At 41.0% G+C, this 13,215-nt stretch overlaps 1 long non-coding RNA gene across 1 annotated transcript; it reads right to left on the minus strand.

Annotated features, from left to right (window-relative positions):
* On the minus strand, positions 1 to 12,843 carry LOC108679060. The gene is made up of 3 exons (XR_001931348.2): positions 12,745 to 12,843; positions 11,571 to 11,716; positions 1 to 2,109 (listed from the first exon to the last, which is right to left on the minus strand). It is a non-coding gene; the product is annotated as an uncharacterized LOC108679060 (long non-coding RNA).
* Between the last annotated feature and the right edge of the window lie 372 nt (positions 12,844 to 13,215).

The following is a 13,215-nucleotide window of genomic DNA, read 5'->3' on the forward strand; positions in this document are numbered from 1 at the left end:
AACGACAGAATTACTTCAGAACCGCATATCAAGTCATACTATAAATGATATGATTCGTCATCAAATATTAGCAACAAGCAGTCAGAAGCTAGTTTTGTGGCATAAGTTGGAAAATTTTAAGCATTTAATGTAAACACTATAATTAATTACTATTGCACCAATCACATAGGACTCAATAACAAAATATTTCATGCAATCAGAAAAAAACAAACGCAGCATAAAGATGCTTGTGAATTGATTATAAAAATAGAAGCGAATTGATCATATTGAATTTTAAAGTCCGTTCAATCCGGGAGACCCTCGGCTGAAATGTAGTCGCCAGAAAAGCTGTCTGGTGAAAATTCCGTTTAAACTGACGCTACTAATAGTTTACTGTATTCAAATCCTTTTCTGTGCTTGATTTACTCATATCATGACTGAAAAAAATGGTTACCAATTAATGTACTCACGAGCGAACATACATAAAAATGACAAAACTACCAAAATGTCAATCCCGTATTATAAGTGTATCTCTACCACACGAAATGTTAGAAACTAAACTGTACGTCATTCCCATGCCATAAACAGAACACACTAAACGTTACAATATGTATATTATCGTAAACCAAATAAACGCACTCTTTCTGAATTAGAGTAGAAATAATTTCTTACGCACCGTCCTGTTTATGAATCAAAATACTAAGCTTTTTGAGAATCTCTCTCATCCGGTGCCCGCTGATAGATTGGTTCAAAACAATGTCCATTTGCATCATTATCGCATGACACAAAAGGATACGCAAAAATTTTTTACACCTTATATCGAGCCAGTATTGCCTCTCAAAACACAGTTTTCGACATTATGAGGTAAAACAGAAAGCTATACTACCCCCGTTAGATACTTCATCATCTATGAAAACTACCTCGACGTCTTGTTTTACTCCCCCCTCCCTATGTGGTTGATTGTCATGGAAAATAGATGAGAAACTGCAACAATATTCAGCTTTTGAACGTTGTATTACCCAAAACCATGAAAAAGTTCAGATCAAGCTTTTGAAATCAATGGATGATAAATTTAACTCGAGTATACTTGCTGCTTTACAAAATGGCAACATATATTTTATAGATCTGCCGCTTCTTAAAATTTATTCGCATAAAATTCTACTATCATAAATAAAATAAATGCCCATAATGATCATTTGCTACATGCTCATTTCATATCTTACGCAACATTCATCGCATAAAATTATTAATTTCTTAAGGTTCAGATTGATAACAGCTTGTGAAGCGTCAAATTCGTGTCCTTTTAAACAGTGATTTACTGCTTTATTTAGCCTCACGAGGTTCCCACTAGGTGTCGAAGAAGATTCCGTCGGCAGAAGCTCAGCAGACGAATGAGAACAGTGATTAGTAGAATCAGAACCGTTTGAATCCCGTGATAGATTATGGCATCGCCTATTAGCCTGTAGCCTCGTTTGTATACCACTTGAAGATGCTTCTCCGTCATTAGTTCGATTTTCAGAGAGACATTTAGACTTCACTTTACTTAAGCGCTCAGAGCGGCGTTTAGGTACTATCCATTTTATTTCAATGGTATCGCTTTCTTCTGTGCTATCATGTTCCTCATTACCTCTTATGTTCTTTTCCGGTTGCAGCCAATCTTCAAAAGATTCTTCATCACAAAACTTTATTACAGAATTTGCTCTATTTTTTACTGGAACTTTGGTATTGCGATCTGTTAGCCGTGTATTACCATGTTCGCTCTTGGTTGCCGTCGAATTTTGTGATAAAAGATTGGTGTGGGTATCGCTTGCTGGTGTTTGACCCAATTCATAATTAAATGTTTCTTTGATACGTTCATCCGGAATGATGTCAAAAAGAGAAGAAGTCGTTGGTAATTCACACACAAATTCGTTTTCGATGCAGTTACTTGTGCTATATTCTTCGCATAAAATTTCTTCTCCAAAGGATCCTTCCATTGTTGAGTAACAGCCCATCTCGTCGGATGACTTTTAAGTCTTCTATTGTAGACTAGATTATTCAGAGTCAGTTTTTTCTCCTTGTATAATATGTCAGCACGAGACTTTAGCACGACTTTCAAGCCCCGATGATGGTTCAGCCACGAAGCCCCACCTTCAAGAAAAAAGTAAGTATTTACCAGGAATTTCATCAGATTCAGTTTAAAAATTTCAAGAAATTTTATTCAAGAGATAAGAGTTAATAAACACGATAGAAGGCCGATCTCTTGGAGTCGAGGAATTTTCGGTTGCTCCTACATATTAGACTAATGCTAAGTTAGTTCAAGCATCTAGATTTATTTTCAAACTGCTTCAACTTAGAACGTACTAACTTTTGATAAAATTTGAAAGCTCGAATGAGATGAAGTTTAGAAAAGCCAATTCGTCATAATATTACGACGTTTAGAGCAAACACAATTCATTCCCAAGTGAAATACAATTTTTGCAATATCTGAAATTCGTAGAGTTTTAAACTTACATGGAAACATTGGGTAAGTTGGATACAACTCGAAAATTAACATCTCAACTTACTCACGCTTAATATTTATTAAATAATTTCCATGTCCTGACTAATCTGGTGGTTTGCAAGTTTACAGCTAGAGACTCATTCTTGATGATGGGAATTTCGGCTAAGGAAAGCCTGTCGGAGACCACCACTGCTGTGTTTCGAATGGAGTTTAATGATCCCTTCCCTCAATGACATAGCCTATAACACTTCTTAACTGTAACATTATAAGCCGCAATCCACCAGACAGATCACATCCATTGAAGTAGACTAATTAGCCCACAGGAAAACAGCCTGCAATAATTGTCGTCTGCCGGTGACCGAAAAAAAATATGCACCACTCTGACACAGCGCGCCGGAGCCTTGCAGTAAATTTGAGGACCGCCACCAAGGCTCCAACCGGTCCGTGTTCATCCTTTGCATCGAATCAGCCCACGGTCGAACGGCGGTTCGTTGATGGACGATAGATTTTGGAACAGAACTATGCTATTTGAAACCATAACTCCAGATGCTGTGAGCTATAAGTTACGTAATTTATCGAAGTTCCGGCAGTCACCAGTCGGCGGACGATATATTTTAGCTATAAAACTTCTTGACTGTAACATTATCAACCGCAAGTCACCAGACAGATCGCATCCATTGAATTAGATCAATCAGCCCATATGAAAATAGCCTTAGGTAGTATGGCCCAGCATCGTCAGCCAAAACGCGAAAAATGTTACACCACCCGGACGGAGCGCGCCGGAGCTTTGCTGTGAGTATAATGTCCGCCACCGTCCCATCCGTATCTGTCCCGTGTATCGAATCAGCCTACGGTCGAACGGCCACTCTTCGTAGGACGATAAATTTTGAGGCAGAACTTTGCTATCTGAAACCTAACCCCAGATGCCGTGAGCTAATTTAACGAAGCTGCGATAGTCATTCGTCGTAGGACGTTAGATTTTTGAACGGAACCATGCTCTCTGAAATCTAACCCCAGATGCTATGAGCTAAAAGTTACGTTCGGTGGTGCACGGCATTATTCATGCAGTTCTACTGGCGAACTAGGCTGATTTATCGCAATCCGTTGTACGCTGGTTGCAGTTCTAGCTAAAGTCAGGGTATGAAGTGACGATTCGATGTAACGTTCAGTGGTGGACCATCATTGCACTCTGGGTTCGCTTAGGAATATGGTGGTGTAAAGCTCTACATAACCAACACCAGGGGCCACGGCTATAAACTAAAAAAAACTGCGCTGTAACACATCCATGCGACAACATTTCTTCTCGCTTCGAGTCGCCAACATGTGGAACAGCCTTCCTGATAGCATCGTTGACGCTCCGAGTATTAACGCCTTCAAGAACAGACTGACGTAGCTATGCATGAGCATATGTTCAGTCTTAAAATGCCTAGCAAATTACGGACCCAGGGGCCGTATTATCAAAACTTCGTAACTTTTTGTACTTCCGACAAAATAGTTACGTGTTACGTAAGTACACCCTAATTTTGGCATTATCAAAACATTCGTACGTAAGACTTAGCTAAAAGCGTACTATCAAAACCATCTGGCCAACTGACCAATCAGAGGCTTTGGATTTGTTTACATCCTGTTAACTTCGATGGCGGGAATCGATGCCTTCGATGGTATCGACTATCGAATGCTGTCTGTCGGTATTGCTCCTTGTTGGTCCAGAAAAAGCCGTTCTAAAATAGTTGTGAACTCTTTTTAATGAACAGCCTGAGTTGAAGAAGAAATCTGTGTGCGGATCTAAAAATTATGGTTGGCAGAGATATAAAGTACCGACTAGAAGGAATGAATGATGAGAGTTGGGCGCGAAAGCTTTGTTTTGGCGCTTGTAAAATATAACGTAATATGCATTTGCTTGTAAAATATAACGTAAAAGGAAAACGAAATCAGTTTCTGCCATTAACTCAGTTGAATTTTTTTCCAATACTACTGTTTAGCACGATCACATATTTTGATCGTGCAAATGTTGCGCGATCAAGTAGTGGAGATATCACAAGTAGAGTCATCATTCTATGCGTGTGTATAATAATAATAATAATAATAGCGGTTTAAGCGTTATTAGGCCGTAGGCCTGTCGCCGATTCTTAACATCGCAGAACATTCACGGCATTTTGCGGTCTCGAACTCGCAACTCACTGCTACAATTCTGCTAAGATCGAGTTCCAAAGGCCGGATCCCTTGTGAATCAAGTCACGAAAAATTCAAGAATCGGCAACAGGCCATGGGCCTATTTCTTCAGTGCCGACACTTCTATTCTATTCTTTAATTAAAACAAGAAGATGTCATGGGCGGGTTACTGACGGCTGGATTAATATGCGGCTGATTACAAAAATATACTAGGCTTTCTATTCAGGGCTGAGTGGCGTACAGTACAGGCTTGGTGGTGCACGGCTGCGCTCCCTCAGCTAACGCCAGTCTTGTCGCGTCGGAGCACCGCATGACGATGCTGGTAAAAGCTTCCAGGACCGGACGGGTTATTGTCTCGTTTTGAGTTCAGTATTTCTAATGTGGTTCATTGGGACTATGGACTAGAGATGCCAAGTGAGGTGGCGACTCACGTAGTTGTGGTCAAACCAATTAAGTTTACGTTTTATATAAATCTAGAACCTTGATTGCTCATAAGTTTATTAAAAATACTAGTTTTCGGTAGCAGTCTTGATTCTTATACGATAGTATATCAGAAGTTTGATTTTCAATTCTCTGTGGTACTTCTGTTGGTATTTCTTACGATTGACTGTAGGACCTGTTCATCTGCCTAGTAATCGTTGTGTTTATGGTCGCATTATTTCTTTTTGGTGCTGGCTTGTTGTTGGATACATTTTGTCTAGATCGATAATTTGAAATCTAGGACTTCTATTGCTACCACAGCCATGATCGTGGGGATCCTCCCGTCGGTTCTCATGACACCCACGATACGTTACCAATTGCATTGGCACTAGGTGCGCCGTATCGTATCCTCTCTGCTTGTCTGGTGTAGCCTACGGTTACAGTGAAGAGCATAAAAATTAGTGCATTGGTAGATGCATGTAGTTCAGATAGCTTTATTCGTGCAAACACTGCAAAAATGCTTAGGCTCAAAGTCGTCCCTTGCCCCTTAGAGATTTCTATGGCCACAACGTTACATAGTGTAGAGTCGCTAGGATATTGCTACCTCGAAATAACGCTAGATGGACAACGCTTGCCATGCACACGCCTAGGCGTTTTGAACGATTCGTGTCGTGAAATTTTATTACAGCAACATAATAGAACTTACAGCAGCAACATAATACCCTTACATTTGGGTACGGAGGCGGAAAACCCCTAATGGTTGTTGACAATAACACTGGGAGCTGGGCACTTACGACTGCTGCCGTGCCAGAGCCGCCCCTAGCTGTTGTTCCATAACTTGCCACCTAATTGTAGGCCTATAGCTGCTAAATCCCGACGTTTTAGCAAGGACGACCAGGAATTCATTGCCGAGCAGGTGTTCCTCCTGCTCAAAGAGGGCATTATTGAGACCAGCACCTCTCCATGGAGGGCGCAGATTGTTGTCGCTAGAGACCCTTCGAACCGGCATAAGAAACGAATGTGCGTAGACTACTCTCAGTCTCTCAGACCTCAACCAATATACCGAACTAGAAGCCTACCCGTTACATAGAATCGATGATATGGCGAACAAGCATGCTGGTCACAAAGTATTTTCAACATTTGATCTTAAAAGCGCATATCACCAGATAAAGATTCGCGATTAAGACAAGAAGTTTACTGCCTTTGAAGCAAATGGAAGGCTTTATCAATATTCCAGAATCTCTTTCGGTGTCACAAATGGCATGGCAGTGTTACAGCACGCAATGGATAAGATGGTCGAAGATGAAAACCTAAAGTGCAACCTCCCTTATCTCGGCAACATTACTGTGGCCGGAAGAACACAAGCGGAACACGGATATAATCTGCAACGTTTTATGCAAGCGATCAAGCGTTGAAATATGACGCTTAATGAATCTAAAACTATAAAATCAGTGACAAACATCAATATTCTTGGTTATTGCGTGGGAAACGGGGTCATTAAACCGGATTCGGAAAGACTTCGTCCCCTTCAGGAGCTCACACCACCAACAAACAAGTCCTCCTTGCAGAGAGCTCTGGGTATGTTTGCTTTATACGAAATGGATTGAAAATTTTTCAGACAAGATTAATCCGCTGGTCAACTCTAAATCCTTTCCACTCTCCCAAAGCGCCCTGTCAGCATTCGGAAACCTGAAGGCTGAACTTGCCAGGGCAACTGTAAGGTCAATTGACGAGGAATTGCCTATATGGTGGAATGCAATGCTTCAGACGTTGCGGTGTCAGCAGTCCTGAACCAGGGCGGACGGCCAGTGGCCTTCATGTCAAGAACTCTACATGGAAGTAAATTGTTCTTCCCAGCAGTCGAGAAAGAAGCAACGGCCATCGTGGAATAGGTGCGTAGAAGGATCTATCTTCTGGCTAGACGCCCATTCATATTGATCACGGATCAACGTTCAGTTGCCTTTATGTTGGACAGATGGAAAATGACAAAGAAATAGAACAACAAACAACAACAATACAATTGTGGAGATTGAAGCTTGCATCATTCAGCTACTCGATAAAATGTCGTCCAGGGAAGGATAATGTAACTGTAAATGCGCTAACCAAGGGCCAAGGCCTTTTGCTGTTCCGCCCCCTCGTCATCAACGCTCGTCGAAATACATAATGGACTTAGTCATAATATAACTGAGCATCCTCGAGAGCAGGTTGTGTGGTGCCTAAGAGCTCTTCGATTGCTTGTTGTTTGCTTTGTAACCTTGCACGTACGTTGCCCCCATTCTCTCTTCTCGTTCTTGCTGACGCAGCGATTTTATTATTGACACGTCTTTCTACTGAGTGTGCTCGTTATTCTTTTGCGGCGTGCCACGTGCTTGACTAGTTGCACGTAGTATTCGATCTAGCATAAGCGTAATTTTGATTGTAGCCACAGCAGCCGTTCCGTCTTGGTTTTCGCCTAACCTCATGGAAACGGCCGAGGGATGGAGGGGAGAGGACGCGGGTGCCTTAGTTGCTCGACTGTTAACAACAGGAAGAGGACAGTCAGTTGTTCTTCGTGTGAGGGATGTTACCATCTCTCATGCGTAGGGCTGACTAGAGCACAGGCAGACACCTTCGGGCGTTGGCTTTGCCCGGGTTGCTTGGGTAGAGCCAGTGTCGGTATAACAGAAAGACCCATAGATTTCGACTTCTTGGGGTATGTTTCTCGGTGTTGTGCCAATGGTAGAGCACTGAAAAGGGTGCCCCGGGGAGCTGTGGTCTGCGCAGCAGATGCTCTGCAGAAACTGCTGGAGGCGGCGTTAAGTGAAGACAGTACTCCATTAGCGTGGGGTAGATNATTTGCAAGAACCCGAAACGTCGACAGAAAATGCCTCACCAGAAGCGAACCGGATCAAGAGGGATTCTGAGGGAGAGATGGTTCCAACTGGAACAGATTCAGTCGAAGGAAACGACCAAACATTACCCTCGGTTACTTCAAAGAGATCTTCTTGCCCGTGTAAACCTCCAAAACGAAACGGTTTTGAATAATTAGCTTCGTTAGGCTGACGTTTTTCCTGTTTCGTTTGCATTTACTTTAGTTTAATTGTTCTCCCATGTATCCTGCTTCACAATATGATAAATGCGTTCATGTGCCCATAATAACCGACTACCTTTGGTTTAAAATTTTCAGGTGGGAAGAATGTCATGAAATTTCTGTTATTGCGCCATATGTACATAATATTCCTTACTATAGTTCCTACGAGTGATTTACTTCGCTCTAGAACTAATGACTATTGTTAGCATTGATTCGGCTCTTGTACGTTCAAGACTTAGAACTACTGTTCTCCTTGTAAGTATTCTGTAAATAGTTTCTTTATGTGTAAAACCTTCATATATGAATATATTCCCATTACGTTGCCGTTTTTCCTGTTTTATAGTGTTGTTATTTTCTTCCAGGATATGTGTTCTTGTTGAATAAAGCTCTTGATGAGTTACCTCGGCTTTCGCTTACAACATCATACTTGGAGCGTCAACGATGTTATCAGGGAGGTTATTCCACATGTCGGTGACTCGAAGCGAGAAGAAATGTTGTCGCAGGGATGTGTTACAACGCAGTTTTTTGTTTATAGCCGTGGCCCTGGTGTTTATTCTTGTTTCAAATTCTAGTAATCCTTCTTGGACCTTGTATAAACCGTGGGTATACTTGTATACTTCAATGAAGTCACCACGCAGACGTCGATACCAGAGGCTTGGAAGCTTCATAATCTTTCTTCACCTTTCTTCAAAAGGCTTGCTTTTTAATCCCGGATTTACCTTCGATGTACTCGTAAGAGCGACTGATCAGTCCAAGTCGTTTATTGGCTTTATTAACTTGAGCTTCAATATGCTTAAAAATTTTCAACTCATTGTCGACATTAACTCCTAAATCTTTTTCCATTGTCGATTTCGACATCATCACTCTGTCGTTGCAACCATGTCTTCTCACACTGTAATCTTGATGTTCATTATTCTTGCCAAGGTGGATAACTTTACATTTGTCAGCATTAAAACGCAGCTGCCACTTATCAGCCCACTAAACCATCCAGTGAAGATCACCTTGCAACTGTACTTTTTGCGATGTATTCTTCACTGTATTATAAACTTTTGTGTCTTCAGCATACATCGAGCACACGCTAGACACAGCTTCTGACATCGTTTTTAAATGCAACTAATGAAACAGGCCCGAGAACGCTACCTGGTGGCACGCCGCTGCGCACTGAAGCCGTCTGTTACGGTCCCATTAATACTGACACGTTGTCATCTCCTTACTAGAAAGTCTCTGATCCATTTGAGTACATAACTCTCAATTCCAAAAGACTTCAATTTACGCAACAACAGTTCATGTGGGACACTGTCAAATACCTTTGCAAAATCGAGGTACACTGCGTCTGACTAGGAATAAGTATATATATTATACATAAAGCATAGGTGATTCGGACTTGGGGGAGAAACTCAGGTCGTCTTTGATAAAAATCGAGAGACGACGCGGGTTGCGGCCGGCGAGGTATTTAAGCAGAGCGGGCGAACAGCAGAGTCAGTCCTGTGCAGAGTCCAAGGAGTTTTTTCTGTGTGGCGCGACCAAAACCGAGGGTCGGTGCCGTGTGGAAACGAGTTGAGATCTTTACCGGGTGAGTGAGATGTACGAGTTACCAGAGGACATTGATTCCCACCAAAGCCGATTCTACGCGTGTTCAAGAAGCGAGTTAAATTCCTACGAGTGTTCAAGAAGCAACCAGCCGGACGTCGATTCTCACCAAGACCGATTCCTAAGTGTTCAAGAAGCAACCAGCCGGACGTCGATTCTCACCAAAGCCGATTCCTACGAGTGTTCAAGAAGCAACCAGCCGGACGTCGATTCTCACCAAGACCGATTCCTACGAGTGTTCAAGAAGCAACCAGCCGGACGTCGATTCTCACCAAGACCGATTCCTACGAGTGTTCAAGAAGCCACCCGCTGGCTGCGAATCAGCCACGAACTTGATTCTCTTGATTTGGAAGGCGCTGTAGCACCGTCGTATTAATCTTCCCAACCTGCGAGGGACCGCATGACTGTCCGAAGGCTAACTGCTGCACTGCTCTCCTCACATAGCCGGTGATGTACCCGTTAGGAAATTAAGGTTGACAGGGCTGTTATATTGTTTGAGAATTGTATTACCATTAGGCCGATGTCATGGTCTAAGGGCTTGTTACCAGGTGCTAGTTAGTGCCGTGTCGAATACCTAGGTCCGTGCTGGGTTTCCTGTTATACGTAACCCCTGGTGCTCGTCATTTTCACCGCGCCCGGCCCTGTAATAGGATAGCTTTTCTTTTCTGTAATAAAGGACGTTTGGAATCGTATTATCGTGTCACAGTTCTGTATTGGGATAGTTTATTTCCCAAGTATATAGCTTGAGATAAATGGGTGTGTCATTTCTCCTATTCAAGTCGTATCCGTCCAGTCGAGAACCCCTGACGTGCCGTAAATTAGGTGTAATTTTTTTTAGGTGGTGTAATTTTTTCGCGGTTTGGCAGACGATGCTGGGCCATACTACCTCAGGCTACTTTCCTATGGGCTGATTGATCTAATTCAATGGATGTGATCTGTCTGGTGGCTTGCGGCTTATAATGTTACAGTCAAGAAGTGTTATAGGCTACGTTCTTGAGGGAAGGTATCATGATAGTCCATTCGAAGCCCGGCAGTGGTGGTCTCCGACAGGCGTCCCTATCGATGCCGATGGCAATTATGCAAAATTGTGCCATTATGTATATATTTGATCAATAAATTCGATCAGTAAGAATTATTGTATTTTAATAGCGCGATTGAAATTATTTGGTAGTTTAATTTCAATAAACGCAGAAAAGCGTATTTTGCATGTATAACACACTATTTAAAATCACTCTTTAATTGGAAACTAGTAGGAAGTTTGCGCCCATTGCTTGCGTATTTTCTGCTTTATCACTGTGGCATGACTGCTATATGTGTTGTTCGGCAACCGTATATCTTCGATCACACAATAAATCATTTTTCTTACCAGCTGTTCATACCTGCTCTTTACCTCAACTTTATCATAGCTTACTGTATAAATTTTACACAAATTCACTTCGAACCCTTTTTGAAGATTATCAACTACTTCACGGCTTAAACTAGGTTTAGGGGCGTATTTTGCATCTACATGCGTTAGAAGCCACACCATAGGCAAGTGAGGATAACAGGTGCAATGTACAATTGACCTTAATGATAACATACAATTCTAGTACTTGTCATAGAGGAATATCTGCAAGTCAGGTTCGGTCATGCTTTAAGGCGACAAAGTTAAAAATGTGCTAATTTACTACTTCAGCTTCCAGTGAACAAGATTAGTATCGTTTTAGTATCTGAATTATGAAGAATTAAATCTGAAAATTAGAAAGTGCGAATGAAGTACCATTATAAGCCGAGTGCATGTGAAACGAGGACCAAAAATAGCAGGTAAAATTTAGAATATATTACAAATACTAGTGGAAGCTTCGGGTGAAAAATTACCTGGTTTTGGTGCTTGGAAGAAGGACCTAAAGTTTTACTCTACTTCGGAATCTTCGTTCTCTCCACTAATTCATTTCTTTTCCGACTTCGTAGAGACTTCAGAAATTTTAAACAGCGGACATGGCCAAGTCTGCGGCATCTGCAAACTGTAGAAAATTTAAAATCCATCGGGGAAGTTTTCACTTACTTTCATCCGAAGCTTTCAGATAACAAATTGGAATTACAAAAATACAATAGTGTATCAGAAACTCGAGCATTTAAATGAGCAATATAACTAAAATATTTCATTAGTATCAAATGACATAATGAACACAATGATAGAAGTCCGATTAAATTTTTTTTACGATTCGCCTGAATCATACAACAAGCTTGCATCATACAACAAATGAATTCCTGAAATAAGAAAAAAAATTGATTGTGAATTTGATTTATTTTCCTACAATCATAGAGATTCTCTAGAGCATTGGACGTTTAGCGGTCTAGCAGGACTTGACGCGAACGTTCTGTGGCATCGACAATTTTTACGGTACATGCCTTACCTCACTCCACGGTACTTGGGAATTAAAATCATGTTTATTATGAATAGCCCACGAGCGTTAAAATTCTTTTAGTTTATGAATGAAATATTCTTGATCGATTCATAGTTATACAAAAATTTAGCAGCTATACAATAGATCTTCAACGCGCTAGTTGTAGCTCAACCGGGATTGAACCTTTAATTTATCAATGCCCTCTCAATCTAAGAATCCCTCCTCTATTTAAAAAAATGCATTGAAAACAGAAAACTTCACCAATTACGAAGAACATCAATAATGCCCGCCAAAAATAAAAGGCTAGGAGATCGAATTTTCCAGAAGTTTCAGAACGTCAACTGGGTCACAGAGCTTACCTAACTAAGCAAGTGTAGCTTAGTTATGTAAGCTTTTAAGTGTCTAGCGTAAGGTAACTTTAAAACGAGAAATATGTCATGAGGCATTTCGAACGGCTAAATCATGTAAATGAATATGAGCAGTTTCATTATCTACAACATTGTGAATTTTATAATCAAACTCTCAGTTGTTTATGAGAAAAGTTCACTTAATTCTTACTCTTTGTAACGAAAATCAAGTTGACTCGAACTATTCCTCAAATTTCGCAAGTAATAGAAGCTCATAGTGACCTGAATCATACTCACTGGGATCAGCACTTTAGACGCAGCACACTCACTCTACGGCTTTTGATACTCTAGTGCCAGCGAACGTTTTCTGTGCCGACGTAAACGGCAGCAAGGTGGTTAATCGTGTCCCCGAGATAACAGTCTGGTTCTAACATACATATATATAAGATCAATATCCGGTGTCAATATTGTAGATGAATGAGACGTCTTAATTTAAAAAATAAATGCGAATGAATTTCAGAAAGCTCAAAAAGAGATGCATATTGAGCATATATACTAATACACTAATACGAGTGGTTAATGGCCAGAGAATTCAGTGATTTAAATTTTCAGGTCGAACAATATTCTCCAGATGAAGTTGGTTGATCAGAGCGGAGGTTTGAGAAAGTAACTTCAAGTCACGATGTTTAGAATGAAACTACATTCATTTTCAAGTTATAGGATCCATCGCTTGTATTTTTATAATCTTGGGTTAGTATTCGACTATCT

The sequence above is a fragment of the Hyalella azteca genome, unplaced genomic scaffold (assembly GCF_000764305.2).
Source record: "Hyalella azteca isolate HAZT.00-mixed unplaced genomic scaffold, Hazt_2.0.2 contig12615, whole genome shotgun sequence".
In the NCBI taxonomy this organism is placed as follows: Eukaryota; Metazoa; Arthropoda; class Malacostraca; order Amphipoda; family Hyalellidae; genus Hyalella; species Hyalella azteca.